Genomic DNA, 16,426 nt, shown 5'->3' with positions numbered 1-16,426 from the left:
ATACCAGAAACTTCTGCCCCAACAGTGATTGCTTCTAAAGTACAGAGTTTGACAACTTGATCCTCTTTAACAGTGAAGAGTGTTAGGTTTCTGTGGACAATGCCACAGCTATAATCAATATTGTCCTCAATTAATATATCTGTAACCCTTGTTTGTGCTGTGAAAATCCAATTTAAGCATGATCTACTCACACACCAAAGTGATTTTATTGTGTCTGTGTATGGTAAAGCCTTTTGGCATTCAAAAATACTGAAATTTAATGAGAATTGTTATCACATGTTTAATCCTCTCTGTGTAATGTTTTGTAAGTGTGATTTTCCAAGATGGTTGTTTCTTTATTGAGTCTGAATAATATAATATGCATTTTCAGAGTGTATATTGAACAAGAGGCTAGAAAACTTCAAATGTTTCACTTGTTCCAAAATTAATGAAAAGTTGTGTTACATTCATTACATGGAGGAAACACTCTCATGTGTAATTTGTTTTCCTGGACAATATGTAAGCAGACTAAAATAAATATTTGAAAAATTAGAAACAAGGGAAGTAGCACATGAACTAACTGGATTGATACAACAGAAATTAAATATTACTGGATGCCTTAATGACATTTGATGGAAAAAGATCCTGGTTTATTGATGCTGATATATTTTTTTTTACATAGTCCTATGACTTCAGTAATTTTCTCTGTTTTCCTGTGAAGATGGAGGTGTCAAGGCACAGATAAATAAGTTACAAGCTTGATGAAGGTAAGTTTATGGTAAAATGGAGCCTAACTTCCAGTCTGTAGACTTTTGTCTTCCTGATGTTATATATCACAACTCCCACTACTGCTGTTGCTGAAATTTGGCTCTCATTATCTTCACCCTGAACACATACACCATACATCTTCTTGCTAATTTTGTTCTTTATACAAAAGAAAGAATAATGTGGGTGCCTTCATTTCATGAAAAATTTTCTCAGAAACACAATCTGATTTGGTCCTATCAGACCAAAAATGCCTTTTGCACACCAGTAAATATAATGAGTTTTTTCTTGGACTAGCTGGCAGTCCAGTTCCTGTGGAAGTTCTGTAGAAATTCAGCCTTCTGCAGGACTTCCATATACTTTATTGTTAATACAGTCATGTATGTCAAATTTTTTTGTATTAGTTTGATAAATGCTGTTGTTGAAATATTCAAGACAACTCTTTCTGGATGAGTCTAGCACTTTCTGATTGTTTCTGCATGAATAATGATTAGCTGACCTCAGGATGCCTGCTTTACCTGGGGAAGTGAATGATGCTTACACAACTGCTGAGTCTCACCTCCTATTCTGTCATTCATTCATTTTCTTAACATGCATCCACCTTTCTAAACTAAGTCCTGACCTTTAAATGGCCACAAAAAGAGAATGTTTAAGGTAAAATTTGAAAATCCAAGATATTTATCAAGTTAGGAGCAGTGAAATGGGAAAGAACTAGAATCTACTGAACTATTTTCATTCAAAATAACCTGTGTTCCTGTTCATGACTTACCATTTGCATATGTAAGTCTGTTCTTGAATAGGGTTTTTGTTCTACACATTATGTGCAATGGTTTGCATTGTAATGAAAAATCAATGTTCTTAATTTGCAAAAAGGAGGCTTCTAATAATATTTTTGAGGTTTATGTTTTTAAGAAGGAGATCATAATTTCCATCACAGTGGGAGGAAATTATAACTTCCTAACAATTAAGCTTGCAAAATGTTATAGGAATATGTCCTTAAGGTTTATTTCTACAATTGAACATTAACAGCCAAATTAGTCTGAATGCAGTAGAAAGGTGTCTTGGAAGTTTTCTTGTCAAATTGAGCAGCTTACTGCACTTCACTGAAAACCAGCAGAAAACTGGCCAAGATATCTTTCACACATGAGAAAGTACATTAAAAATGATGCTATGGTTTTTCTCACAGAGTTTGCTCCTAGATGGTTGAATTTCCATTGCATGAAGGTGACTTCACTTTCTTTCTAACTCCAAGCCAATGATTTTCTCTCTCTCTTGTGCTGGCTCCAGGATGGAGCAAGAGGCAGAGGCAGGGTAGGAGCTGCCTGGCCCAGGAGCAGGTCTGGGTGGGGAATGGGGCAGCAAGGACAGGCTGTGCTGGGCATGGCAATGACAGGCATGGGCCCTGGAGAATGGCAATGTGGGGCAGACACAGGCAGGCAGCCTGGGAATTGGTTGTACTTGCTGCAGCCACTCTTATCTCCCTTTCATTCTGGAGGTTCCAAAAATTCGATACTGCAAAAGCGTGGCCATGGACCTGCTTGGGGGCCTAAATCCCAATCAGTCAACTAGTATGGATAGCTAATATGTCGCTTTCTGTGTTTCTGCTTCTTTTAGCTGAGAAATCTTTTATTTGGAAGATGTACTTGGTGTTCCGGTTCAGGACAGACCAACACATGGCAGAGAAATGATGCTTAGATGCTGAGAAACCCCAAGTGTAGTTAATGAGCAATATCTCAACATGATGAGAAATTCAGGGGAAAACTGAAAATGAAATTTTTGTCCTGTGAAAGGTAAAGGGAAAACACACCAATTTGAGCCAGAATTCCTCTTGGTTCTGGTAAATTAATGTAGTCTTTGCAAAGAAGACAGGGAGATTGTGCTGGGATTTTATTTTCCTTAAATGCTTATCAATTCTTAATCAAACATAACCATTGTAAATATGGCTGTTTTCTTCCCAATGAAGGTTTTTCTTCAGAAGAAAATGTGGATTCAGCAAAATTGATTGAGTTTGTGACAACTTATGTAATCTGTCAAATAAAAAAAGTAATTGTGCCTGGATATTTTTAAACTGGATTTTACAGGAGTGCAATACAATATAGTAGGCACATCTATTCAATGCCAGAATGATAGATTGGAAGGTATTTCAACTGACTGAATCAAAGTATTTTGGCTTGGGCTTTTCTTCTTGCTGGACTGCATGTGGCTTGGGAACTGTTGCTGCATGAAGCCCTGACATGCAAGGTGGAATGATCTCAGACTGCAGATCCTGATCACTTACTTAAAGTGTTTTGATGTCCAGCTGTGTGGCTAATGCAAGAGAAGGTGCAAGCACTGGGAGCTGCTTCCTGGAGGGAAGCAGCTGAGAGAAGGAGCTACTTTTCCTGCTGTGTTGGGTAAAATGTGTCACACTGTGTGCAAGGGCTGCTCAGCTTTAGGTTACACCACTGTGAATTAACCCCAGCTGGCAACAAAGAGCAATGGAGTCACTTTCTCACTGCCCATTCCTGCCCCTCCAAAAAACTTATGGGTTGGGATAAAATCAGTTTAATAATGGAAACAAAGTAAAATGTATGGATATTGATACTAATGCTGATAATATTAGTAATAAAAAGGTGACAGAAAAATAGACAGACACCTGATGCCCAATACAATCTCTCACCACCCACTGGCCAATGCCCATCCCATCCCACACAGTGCCCAGCTCCTCTTGGCCAGCTTTTCCCAGATTATGCACTGAGCATGAAATTCCGTGGCATGGAATTCTCCTTTGGCAAGATTGGGTCAGCTGTTCTGGCTGTGCTCCCTCCTGTCCTCTTGTGCACCTGCCTGCTGGTAGAGCATGGGAAACTGGAAAGTCCTTGACTCAGGGTAAGTAAGCCCTGCTTAGCCACAACTAAACCATCAGCGTGTTATCAACATATTCTCCTACGAAATCCAAAACACAGCACTGTACTTGCTGCTCGGAAGAAAATTAACAATAACCCAGCTGGAATCAGGACAACCATTTCTGCAAAATAATCATGGAAATTAGCAGCCTGTTCAGTCTGCTTTCCCTCCAATGTTGATTTTTAGTTGGGAGCAAATAAAAGTTCTCTTACTCAGTTTCCAATTCTGTTAATACCAGTGGCACATCTCGGGCAGGTTTAGGGATCTACAGAAGGGAAATACCGATCTCCTTCAGCAGTAAACAAGCCCTGGGGCAGACTGATGGCTGTAGGAATCTAGGTTGCTACTTCCCTGCTGAAAGGAATACCAAAAATACCTACAGCTTTGTACTCCACTGCAAATTTGTAGCAAACCCTGTAGTAAGCCTCCTGGAGGTATTATTGTCTATTAGTGCTTTAAAGGTGTGAAGACTTGATAATGGGTACATGGTATGAGAGAAAATTGTATTGACAGTGACAGCAGGTGCTTAGGAAAAGTGTATAGAAGCTAGGAGACATGAAAAATAGAGGTTGTGAGCACTTCTGTACCTATGTATGGGTGTACAAGATTTCTTTGTGCTTTTAATTCATAAACTCTGATTTTACATTTTTTACTTCTATATATTATAAAGCAACTGTTTTCTCTTCAAATTAGCTGAAATGTGTTTTAAAAGCTTTGAAACCCAAACAATTTAGAGGGTCTTGATGTATGGAGATAAAGTAGACAACCCTGGTACTGAAGTACAAAAGATTTGGCAGAGTGGGAGAATGGTGCAAGGTAAAAGGAGAGTTTGGAAACTACTGTGAAATACTGCAGACTTTCTTGGTAGAGGCCATAATGTCCTGGAAGAAAAGTACTTATTACTGCTGATGCATTTCCTTCCAAACTGTCTCTCATTAAAGTAAATACTTAGCTGTCTGTCTCCAAAACAGCCCCTATAATTTTTTAAAATGCTTTCCTGTACAAGAAGCTTTTCAGAAAGCAACACCATGAAGCAGACATGAAGGCAATCTAATGACAGACCTGCAACTAAATCTTGCTCTTCAGTAAATGCTTAGTATGGGAAAGAAATCAGTTGACTATATTTATCTTATATTTCCAGATATCTGAAAGACAGCTTTGAAAGTCTGCATCTGTTGGACAAATATTTGATTGATCAGTGAAAATATTCTTATACTGTGAAGTTGTAATGTGCTTGGCAAAACCACTGTTAATTAGCCCTGGGAATGGCAGGATGCATTTTAGAGATGTGTACCTCCTTCTGTCTTCCCTGAAGAAGAATTTTTATGGCCCAAACTGCCCTAATTGAAAAATTCAGCAGAAAGCTAGCATTAATATGCTGCCATTTGTAGCAGGTAAGCTGGTATTTTGTGCTCTTGGAGCACTTTTTTCCTCAGTCTGATGTTTCTTACTTCTGTTTTGTGTCGTGGTGTGGGAAGTGTCTGGATTGGACAGCATAGAAATTAGCTAATGTATCCTTCCCCCTCTTCTTTCAACTCCTGCTGGAGTTCCAGTCTTCTTTTTTGGTGAAAAAAATAATTAAAAAAAAAAGACATAGAAATTATGTAGGCATAAAACTGTTATCTGTAAATCCATATTATGTTTTTTTTTTCTTCCATTCTATTAACTCATATATATACCTAAAACTCAGAGATTACCTCCAGCTGTATGAATCACATTGAAATATGGTGGTTTTGCTTACGGGAGCTGTCAGGTGTTACAATTCTGCCCCATATGTAAGCATGCATATACAGTGCTCCCTGGAATGGAGTTTCTCTTTTCTTTTCTACAGGGCAAAGTGACATTTAGCCATTCTAGTGCACTTTGCAGTTGGTTCTTAATTGTGTTTGTGCATTTTAAAAATGCTTTGTTGCTGATAGTGCCTTTACCCAGATGGACATACAAATTGATTCCTCAGAGTGGCAGCCATAAAAGTGAGAAGTAATTATAATGATAATAATAGGATCACATAGAATGTTATGAAAATAATATTTTTCTTCACAAAATAAGACTTTAGTGTCATTTCATTCACTTAATGAAAATAAAAGCATGTACTGTCTCTGGGATCAGGGGGAGAACAGAAGCCTTCTCATCCCATGAGAACACTTCAGTTACAGCCATGGGCTTTATTTGGTTTTATACAGTGAAAAACAAAAGTCTTTCCATTTAAAACTGCAATTTCCATATTCAACAAATCTTGTGCAACACAGAGGATTTTCCATGTGCATTTTCACTGTGCTTCCAGCTGAGCAGTTGATATAAATTTGAACCTTATGTGGTAGGACTCAATCAGGATTCCAGCATGGTTTATGTGTCCTGTGTCCCCAAGCTGATGCTTTTACTCCAGTGCTATTTTCATCTGCTTGAGCACCAGATGGTAGCAGCTGCAACTGCTCTTGGTGTTGAAGCCCGGGAAGCTTGTAGGAGAGTATCAATGCTGGATGACCCCCAGCCAGGGAATAATATGCAATGACTCCTGTGGTTTCAGAAGGCTGAACAATTGCTTTATTAAGACATACTATATTATATTACATACTATACTAATACTATACTCTACTAAAGAAAAACCTGTGACCCTTACAGACAGTCACGACACAGCTTTGACCTAATTGGCCAATCAATCCAAACAACCATCACCAGAGCGCAATTAACAAATCACTTTTGGTAAACAGTCTCCACAACACATTCCACACGTGCCAAACAACAGGAGCAGCAAATAGAGATAAGAATTGTTTTCTCTTTTTTCTCTGAGCTTTCTCTCTGCCTTCCCCAGGAGAAATCCTGGGAAGGTTGTGCCTGTTGCTCTTTGGGAAGAGAGCTGCGGCCAGAGGAGAGGATTCTGGACCACAACTCTCAGGCAGAGGAATGAGCTAAGCAAGGAGTTGTTTGGGTTTGGCACAGGCTTGGCATTAAAAAAAAGCAAATAATTTGGGCATGTATACGCCTATAGGTTTCTGTAGTACTAAATGGCAGCTGGGCAAAACACAGAAATTGTGCTACTGCTGAAAAAGCTTCTGTTAAATTCTACCTATTCTGTAAAGAACAGCAGACCTTTCTCTCCACAGGCTTTGTACTAAGGGTAATTGCTCTATATGTGACAGAAACCGCATTTCTGATTTCACTCTGATAGATGAATTTTAAACAGAGTATAAAATACAGTTAAGTCACATAGGCCTAATGACAACCCCATGAAGATCACAGCTGCAACTCAAATCCCATTAGCATCAGATGAGTAATACAGAGCTCTTTTCATGACCTCAGCTGCTTAACTCTTCTTATCAGTTCTGGACAGAAGCAAACAAATTTGGAATCCTACATATGACATATATGTGCTATACCAGAGTAGGTTCACTCATATAACCACTGTACAGCATGTATAACATTTTTTGTTTGTTTCTTAATTTGTATAGGAAAAGGTAGTATTTTATAGTGCAATATTTCTCGTTTATGGGGCTAAAAAAAATTGGACAAGCATTATGTTGTTCTGTAGCAAGTATTTCTCATTATCTTACTGGCATTTGATTTGCAATATAATTAATTCCCCTGAGTCAAATCTGTTTTGCTCATGCCAGTAATTTCTGAGTGTTCTTTCCCTGTCCTTATCTTGACCCACAAGGCTTTTGTTATATTTTGTCTGCCCTGCCCAGTAGAGGAGAATGATAGAGCAGCTGTGGTGGGCACCTGGTGTCCTGCCAGGGTCAACACACCACAGGAGACTGTTTGCTTTTGTTTGGGAACGTATGCCATGCCAGAAGATGCTATAGGAAAGTTTGGAACAGGCCATGGACTTTGCATATCTTTTCTGTGGATGTATATCCACTATTTGCTAGATTTTTTTTTTTTCATAAGAAAACACAAAATATGTTTTATTTTAGCTCTACCGCCTACTTTTATTGCTCTTAAAAGCTTGGAAAAACCTCAGGCAGGGCCTGGAGAGCAATTTTTTAAAAGTGATTGCTTGGGGAAAGAGGTCTTAATGAGATGGAATTGATTTCCTCTCCCCTACAAACAGGAACATGGGTCAAAATCTGTCGGAGAGAAAAATATTGATGGATTATTATGCTATTAGCAGCTCTTTGTGAATTAGTGAGCTGTCTTGTGTCGTGATTTGGTATGAACATTTCACACATCCTGGGTATTTCAGCCTTGGAAGAGCCCTCTGAGTCATTGCTTTAACAAATGGAGGAAAGGAGTGGAAATTTGCTGTTTAGCAGGGAAGGAGTAGGGAGCTGGGGAAAGATGTCTTGTTTATTAATAGATCTGATCTGAATATGGATTTCCTTCCAGAAAAACATTATGATGGATGGATTGTAAAAAAAAAAAAAAAAAGGAGGATAGGAAAAGGAAGGTGGAAAAAATAGGATAGGTCTTTTTCTTTTTATTTTTTGGAGCAAAGTGGCATCTTGCTGGTGGCCTGACATACTCAGCCTCTGAGATGAGGAATCCATCCTTGCTGTGCCTTTGGAAACCTCAATATTACCTGTCTCTTAAAAGATATATTTGAAACCCGTTCAATCTAGCCTCTGAGGAATCACATTACTTGCAAGGGCAGAGAAGAGCACATATATTAGCAGGGTGAGATAACCAGTCTTTTCCCTGTTGGTGTTTTCCACAAATAGCACCCAAACTGCAAACTGAATGCACTGCTTAGGAAATTTCTGCTTTATGGTGTCAGTCTGGCATGAATTTGCCAGATGGTTCCCTCCTCACCTTCTGGCTGCACTTGCAGCCCAGAAAGCCAACTACATCCAGGGCTGCATCGGAAAGAGAGGGATCAGCAGGTGAGGGAGGTGGTTCTCCCCCTCTGGAGAGTGATTCTAACCCCTCTCCCCCACCTGAAGTGCTGCATCCTGCTCTAGGGTCCCAGCATGAGAAGGACATGGACCTGTTGGAGCTACTCCAGAGGAGAGTCATGACTATGATGAGGGGGCTGGAGCACCTCTCCTATGAGGACAGGCTGAGAGAGTTGGGACTGCTCAGCCTGGGGAAAAGAAGGTTCTGGGGCAGCTTTCCAGTACCTGAAGTGAGCCTACTAGAGAGATGAGGAGGGACTTCTTACAAGGACATGGGGAATGGCTACTGAAACGGTTTATACTAGATATTGGGAAGAAGTTCTCTGTGGGGGTGGTGAGGCATTGCAACATGTTGTCCAGAGAATTTGTGGATGCCCCATCCATGGGTGTGTTCAAGGCCAGGTTGGATAGGGCTCTGAGCAGCCTGGTCTAGTGGAAGGTGCCCCTGCCCATGGCAGAAGGGTTGGACCTTGATTATCTTTAAGGTTCCTTCCAGCCCAAACCATTCTAAGATACTGTGTTTCTATGGCAATAAAGAAGGATTCATTTTTCCTTAAGTGATCTTGGATTCCTTTCATCTGGATTGTCATTTGTAAACCTTGCATATATTCCTAACATGTCCCATGCTCTCCCTTTATATCTGTTTTCCTCAGTACATGTTCCTGCTAGTTACCAATTCTAGAAAACTATTATCTGATGTCATGCTTCAAAATGCACCTGGTGTTGAAAGTCAGTGAGAAATTAGGAGGTTAAACGTGCTGTTTGATATGTGTGATGGTTTCAGAAGTGTGGTGATTTTATGCAGAGTCACTGCCTCTGTGGTAGAAAGATGATTTTGCTAGAGCAACAGTCTGATTTGACATAATGAATACTACAAACTTTTGTGGGTTTTGATGAAATATTTTCCAGTTCAACATTCTTCATTGTCCTCAGTGGAGACAAATACACTTGTGTAGGAAGTGTAAAGTGAATTTCCTTGTAGATATGCAAAAAAGGCATATAAAAAAGGGCTTTGACTGGGAGCTATATCCAGAATTTCCCAACTTAATAAACAAGTTAAACTGGATGTGTTAGACCTTCCTGCAAATTCCCTCAGCACTTTTCCCCTTGTCAGCTAATCTCTTCCCTTCCTTCTCTCCCAAGCAGATACAAGTTTCTGTTTGTTTCCCCTCCACGCAGATGAGCTGTATGCAGTGAAACCAAGCCTTCCATTAAGCATGTGCTTAAATGCTACACTTGTTTTTCATGTCTGATAAATGTTCTCTTTCTGACTTTCAATTTTCTGCTTGACAGCTTGCCAGAAACTTTCTTCACTGAAAACTAGCTTATTGCTAATTTTGACAGCTGTCAGAAAAAGTTCCTGCCTGTGCTTTTATTTTTGTAAACAGCAAACAGAGCTCACCACATCCCAGTAACTAGGATACGATGATGCCATAGCATGCCGCCATGAGAGTTGTAGTCATGACGGGGAAGTATTGTTTTGTCAAAACTGAAATTCTTTTTCAATGACTTTGCTTTAATAAAACTTTTCCAGGGGAGGTTTCTTAGGGTGAATTTTTACTGAAAACAAACACAACAACCTCCAGAAGGGCTGCAGTTTAGGTGCCTACCAGGCATGAGTAAGAGGAGGAGGGGAGAGAGTTTAGTATGGCTGAGAAGGGGTGTTCATGGAATGTAATGTGGATCCCCCATGTCCTAGATAGTGGCTTCACCTCTGGTTGAAACAAAGCATTTTGGCACTTGTTTTGAGTTGTACAGACCTCACTTCTGGATAGATGTGAGACCCGGGAATGGTTTATGCCTTGGTAGAGATGATCTGTATGGAGGGCTCGAGACAAGATATGTTCTTGCAAGAGGCTGTGGAGGCAGGACACCTTCTTAGCTGGGTTCCTCAGAAAATGGGCCCTGCCTAGGCAACATCAGAGCTGCTGTGTTCGACCCAATACCAAGGCCACGAGTGGTGTGAAGCAGGAGGGAGGCCACGACAGCACTGCCAAAAAGTGTCCTACAAGCTCTGCTGGAGGATGAACTCAAGTAGGGAACCAGCTGGATGAGTGTCTCTCCAAGCATGGGAGGTTTTTCAGGTTTGCATTTGAAGAATTTTTCCTTACCTCCCTCAACATTTTCAAGTGGTCTCAGTTTTGATGTTACAAATTGAATTATTATTTTTCAGGCAGCCTGAGTAGCTGCTTTCAGCTGAAAAGAGCTATCCTCTTTTTACAGGTCTTCATTTCCTTACCCTCTGCTTTGTTAATATGAGTTCATGTAGGTAATATTTTGATTGATCTGAGGCTTAGTGTAAGAGTTTATGTTTCAAGGTATCATATGCCAAACCTCAGGGTGTTGGGCATAAGAGAATGTGCAGATGCTAATTCTATTCCACTTGATATTGTTAGTTTGCTTTAATAAATTTAAGTGAAGATAAATAGTATCTATGGGAAACTCGCATTGGTGGAAACTGGATGTGAAAAGAGTAAAAAGCTGGTAGTTTTTTGCTCCCTTACAAAGTTTACAGTATAACTCTTCAATTAACAGCTCCAAGAGTGAAAGATGGTCCTGCAGGTGCCCTGAACCAGCATTTGGAAAACTGGAGCTTGCTCCCAGAAATTGTCCCAGGTATTTGTTTTGAGATCAAAGAGATCAGGTGGGTAAAATTTGCAAGGTAATTTCAAGCAAGATTAATGTGGAAATGCTAAGGCAGCTGACTCCCTGAAAGAGTTGGGTGACAGTATGTTTTAAAAGCTTCACTTAAGGTATATCTGCTTCTTCAGATACCTTTACAAAGATGGTCTACAGGACTGAAGTAGTTTCACAGCTGTAATTGTGACTGAAGAAACTGCCTTAGTACAGGTCTGAGCAGGTTGGAGCAGGAACTCTGCCTGGGATACATGGTTAATGGTCAGAAGTGTGAACCAGGACCTAATATGAGAGACATGTAGAGAAAAAGTGTGTTAAAGCCCCTTTCTACACATGGCAGTTGTGTGTGACTTAGGCACTGCAGTGATGGGGTTCAGGTGGGCTCCTAGAACACAGATATGATTTAAAGTCTGGTGGTTCTTTTGTGAGCAATCCAAGTAAGTACTTTTGTTAGAACTAGAAGTGTGTAAGGATATGTCTATCATATGATGGGAGAAAATATGGTGAATTATCTGTTTGCATAACCTTAATTCTGCTCAGAAAACTTAGGGAGCATATATTCTGTGTGTTGGACTGTGGTACAAAAACATTTGAATAAACAACTGAAATTCACCTCCATAATTCATGTTTGAGACTGAAATGGTGCTAGAAAATAGCATAGCAACTTATGCAATTTTGGTAATTGAGATAAACAAATATGGTTTTGTTAATTTAATAAATTACTGAAATCAAATTGCAGTGTGTTTATCATGCAAGTTACCTACCTTGATATTTGTTTAAAATGCAGTAAGACACATCTCCTTCAGGGCTCCTTCTGGTGTTTATGCTTCCAAATGCTGATGAGTTATTTACTTTGCCATACTCCTTTTTTTAAAAGACCTTCAAAACTACATAATTTTGTTGAAATTTTTGGTTCCTCTGCAGGCATTTCTGCTGTACATTGTAGGTGCATGCAGCAGTTCAGAAGGGCCACATATGGGAACTTTGACCTTTCTGAGCATTGAGGTGGCTGGATAAATATGTTGGGTAACCATAAAGTCTTCTGTTGGCATGCTGTGGACCTTCACTCTTCAGTTTGATATCATCTCTCACATGTAGCTTACCCTTCATCCAGTATATGAGAATTCTGGGGGGAAGAATTAGAAGGTAGCCATTAGAAATTGGACTTTTTTTTGAGATAACTTCCTTAGGAATGCAGAACTTTAAACCCATCTTGTATTCCTTACCTCACTGTCAGATGGGCATATGCAAATGTGGAGACAAGGATATAGGTAAGCTGATGGAAATCAGGGTTTTGATGAATTGTACATAACTGAAAATCACAGAAACACCTCTATTTGCAGTTGAATATAAATATTCTTCTTCCTTTTAGAGGAATATTCTCTGTAGGCTCTGTAGACTCTACTGAACTTTCACGAAGAGGATAGGGATGAATGCTTTTTAAAAATGGGAAATGCTTTTGAACAAGGATACTGGGACTACAATGAAAACACTGAGGTTTATAATGAGCAGTTCCAAGTACCTCAGACAGAAGCTGCTCTGCCATCTTTTATACTGATCTCTTTGCTCTTGTGACCAGTGACAGGACTCAGGGAAATGGTGTGAAGCTGAGTTAGGGGAGGTTTAGGCTGGATATCAGGGAAAGGATTTTCACTCAGAGGGTGGTTGGGAGCAGGATCTCCAGGGAAGTGGTCAGCACCAAACTGAACAGAGCTCAAGAAGCATTTGGACAATGCTCTCAGGCACACGGTGTGACTCTTGGGGGTGTCCTGGACAGGGCAGGGAGTTGGACTCAATGATCCTGTGAGTCCTTTCCAACTCAGCATATTCTATGATTATTTGCTCTTAAAATATCTACTCGACTGGGGAACCAAAAGATTATCAAAGAATGACTGGCAAACTCTCAGGAGCTAAATGTAGCAAAACCAAGAGCTAGTAAGAAACAGCTGCTAAGAAACACCTTAAACACAAACCTGTAGTTCAGTATCAGAACAGAGCTATTGAGATTGAGGATCTTCAATTTTTTCTGTACCCACCTAAACCATCATGAATCTCCAGTCATGAAACTATGTTAAAGTAGTACATGTTAATAAATGAATTCAAAACCGCTTTTAACCTGCTTGACTTTTTTTTGTGCTGGTTTTTATGGATTTCTGAGATGTAACAAAATTAGAGGCACCTCAAAAGTGACCTCCAGATAGTAACAAAATGACTGTTTATTGTCTTAGTTTTGCCACCCAGATTTTACTTTTGCCAATAACTTATCCAGAACACTAGAAAAATTTTATCCTGGTATTTTTTCCCCCAGGCTTATATATCTCAAAATTACATTTCATGCTGAATTATAGGTATTATAACTGTAATGACGTTGACTCATTTCTTTATTCAGCTTCTGTGCCAGAACAGTTTTTTTTTTTCATTTTTATCCATTATGGTAATTTCTATCCCCTCACAAATATCTTTTGCTAAAACAGTTATTTATGCTTTGATGTAGCACTTTTTTCTGCTAATGCTTGGTACTGCTAGCTGCAATCTTTTCTAATTGTTTCTTGTTCCTTATTTGGGCACCTTCATCCATGATCCACACCATCAGTATTCCTGGGATACTGGTTTGATGGAGGTAATAGTTCAGTTTCTCTTAACCCTTTCATGCTTTTTAAATAAAAACTTCCAACTCTACTCAAGGATAAATGTAAAACCTCACCAAAGCCAAAATGAGGCCTCCAAATAGGCAAAGAGAGTGGAATATGAGAGAGCATAATGATGAACATATTTCAGAGTTCTGGACTGAAAAGAAAAACAATTCACAGACTTGTGAGAACATTTCCAATATAATTCAACGTCTAAAATTTTTCTTCAGGATTTGAAAACTTTGCTGTTTTTTTTTTCCTAAATAAAATATGGAATCTAGATGAATATATGCTTTCACAAGAACAGTTGAATTTAATCTCTCTTCTACGGAGTAGTCCATCCTAGATTGCTGTAATTTAGTACTGTAAGTTGCTAATTTTGATTTATGTTGAATTTATCTTGACTGTTGGCAATGAATGCTAAAGACAAACATAATTACTTATACTGGAGTTTGTGTTCCATACTTATCTCTTGCTTTTTTTAAATATCACACTGAAAATATTAGGATGCTATTTTTTCTTCTGGAAAAATTCTAAATAAACAAATATGCTACATTCCTACTGAAAAAAATGGTTATAACTGTGCAACTAAAAGGCAAGAGACTTTTAAAGTCAATGCCACACTGAAGACCAAGATGTCTTGAAGCTAAAATTAGTACCAGGGTGTGGTAAATCAGCCACTGTTCAAATCTGCCTCCACCTGACCACACATTTGTGGTCTTTAATTCAACTGGATTCAGTTTGCTTGGGTGGCTATTTGTTTTTGTCACCCTCATGATTTTCTACTTTATGTAGAAAGTGGATTTACTTCTGGAGTAGAATTTAAAATTTTGTTAAAAATGAGATGAAAACAAACCAAGTTGACTTGTTGGCGCTTACATATAGGGCTAAAAATCAGAGGACTATTGCTTGTCAGATAACTAATCAGTATGAAACATATTGCATCACGGTACTGTCTGTTCTCAGAAAGAAACATGTAATTCGAGGTTATACAAACCAACTTGCCAGTTGCTTTTATTACCAGCAATTTCCCCCAGAATGGATCTGGGCAAGGGCCTAATCTGAAAAGGAAAACTTCCAAATGATTTCCTCATACTGAACAAGCCATTGAAGTAAGAGACACGTACGGTGGGCTCAACGTCATTTGTTGGAGTGGAAGCTGGGGCATATTCAGCCTGTTTGGGATCACTGGCTCAGGTTTCCTCTGGGGGAAACAGAGGCAGAGCCATTTTCACCTGCTTGTGGGAGGCTTGCATATCCCACCTCTGCCTGCTGGAGCAGTCTGAAGAGGCACAGCTCCTAAGGCCAGCATCAGCCTCGTGTACTGAAGCTGAAGTGAGGGCAGGGTACCACAGGGATGCAAGGATCTCTGCTGCTCATGCCTAAAGAAGAAAGGGATTTTTTGCAAGCTGTCAGAGCCAGAGGACTTCTCTTGTCTTGCATAGTTATGCAGGTTGCCTAGGCAATTTGCAATTATTACATATGTAAGAACAGCTGGCACTTCAGTGAAATAAAATGTTTCGATTTAAATTTTGTGGTTCCTTTTATTAATAGCATGAGATCATGGGTGAGAAAACATGCATTTATGAAAGGTTTAAGTAAAAATATCATGTTATGAAAAAAATAAACATGAGAGGGAAAAATCTGAATGCACCTTTTTCAGCCAAATGACTTACCAATGTTTTTGTGGATTTTGGAATGAAGAACTTGCAAGGAGAGAGCGTAAGAAGTGAAAATACTTGCCTCTCTTATGATAAGGCAGAGTGACTACCTGATAATTCTGAAAACTTCCAGCTGCCAGGCTGTGAAAATACCATGGCTTAACTTCTAGGGCTGACACATGCTACTGCAGATATGTCAAGAGAAGAATATGATTAAAAGGCCTTTAATAGAAGTGCTAATGATTTTTTGATCCCTCTCATAGCGGCAAAGATGATATCGATGTTACTGTGACTGAATTGCTGAAATACTGCTTCACTGCTCATGACAGGGTGCCGTGAAACCCGGAAAAATTGACTTTCACATTAGAAATTTGCTTACTGAAATCCGATAGACATGAATGCAGTGTATTTTGCTGGGAGGAAATATTTAATTTCTCAGTTTTATAATTGTTTCCTATGAAGATGGGCTGAGAGAGTTGGGGTTGTTCTGCTTGGAGAAGAGAAGGCTTCTGGGAGAACTTAGCAGGGGACTTACAGGAGAGCTGGGAAGGGGCCTTTGACAGGGGAATTATAGCATATAACAGGAGGGAATGGCTTTAAACTCAAAGAAAGTAGGTTTAGGTTAGATATTAGGAAGGAATTCTATACTGTGAGGGTGGTGAGACACTGGAACAGGTTGCCCAGAGGAGCTGGAAATGCTCAAGACCAGATTGGATGGGACTCTGAGAACCTGTAGTGGAAGTCGCCTCCCTGTGACAGCAGGTTGGAACTAGATGGTCTTGAAGATCCTTTTCAACCCAAACTATTCTGATTCCATGACTCTACATCTATCTTTTCTGTTGTACTAGAAATTATTTTTCCTGTGACAGTGAGGATATAAATAAGCTCATATTTTGCCTGCAAAAAAATTTGCATTTTCAGAACCATGGTATTTTTATTCAAAAAATATTAAAATGTGAAGAGACTTTAAACAAGAAAAAAAGGACATACTTTAAACAGATTTTTTTTGGAGCTTGTGTACCAAAGTGAGCCACTT

The sequence above is a fragment of the Camarhynchus parvulus genome, chromosome 2 (genome assembly GCF_901933205.1).
Source record: "Camarhynchus parvulus chromosome 2, STF_HiC, whole genome shotgun sequence".
Classification (NCBI taxonomy): Eukaryota; Metazoa; Chordata; class Aves; order Passeriformes; family Thraupidae; genus Camarhynchus; species Camarhynchus parvulus.
This window is presented reverse-complemented; position numbering follows the sequence as displayed.